This window comes from Eurypyga helias, unplaced genomic scaffold (assembly GCF_000690775.1).
Source record: "Eurypyga helias isolate BGI_N326 unplaced genomic scaffold, ASM69077v1 scaffold10429, whole genome shotgun sequence".
NCBI lineage: Eukaryota > Metazoa > Chordata > Aves > Eurypygiformes > Eurypygidae > Eurypyga > Eurypyga helias.
Genome location: NW_010270108.1, coordinates 1,647 through 2,304, shown reverse-complemented (window position 1 = coordinate 2,304; position 658 = coordinate 1,647). Strand labels below are relative to the sequence as shown.

General features: G+C 37.4%; 1 protein-coding gene across 1 annotated transcript in view; it reads left to right on the top strand.

The window, feature by feature from the left end:
• Positions 1-658, top strand: part of SMAD4 (SMAD family member 4) — a 13,554-nt gene that overhangs the window by 11,395 nt on the left and 1,501 nt on the right. The window lies entirely within an intron of this gene.

The following is a 658-nucleotide window of genomic DNA, read 5'->3' as shown; positions in this document are numbered from 1 at the left end:
TCAGTTTTGCAGGCAGGTTGTGTAATGAAGGGGAAAGAAAACCCACCATCCTCTATGTATGAGCTTTCTAGTATGAGAGAAAAGTTCCTGTATGTATTAGTGCCCAGCCTGATCACAAAGATATAAAATACCACCAACCTGAAACCTAGCTGATGAAACTTCAGGCCTATCAATTATGTATTCTTTTAAATAGAAGAGCACGTTTCAGTAAAGCTGTGAAGAATAATCAAGTCTGACAAAGATAAGCAGGACTTGTTGGCTTCCATTTTTTATTTATATACCTATTTTCTGAAAATCCTGGGATTTAACTAAAACACTGGGATTTTATAAGCCTGTATCACTCTTCAGACTTTGATCTTGTAGTCAGTTCTGTACAGTGTACTTGTATTTCTTTAGCCTGCTCAGCCTAGCCAGATTCTGATATTGCCAGTGGTGGTAACATCATGAGAAGAGTCTCTAAGAACCAGCTTTAATGGATTATTTCTGTTAGAAATTAAACTAGTCAGGGAAGGTTTGCTTTTACTCAAGTGTATGGTGAGACTGTAGAAGTTGCTTTGGAAGAGCAGAGAGGTCTGGATTATTGGGGATGGGAGTTCAGGAATTCTTTCCTTCGTTGATTTTTTTTTTTTTTTTGGGTTAAAAAAGGGGGTTTGTTTTC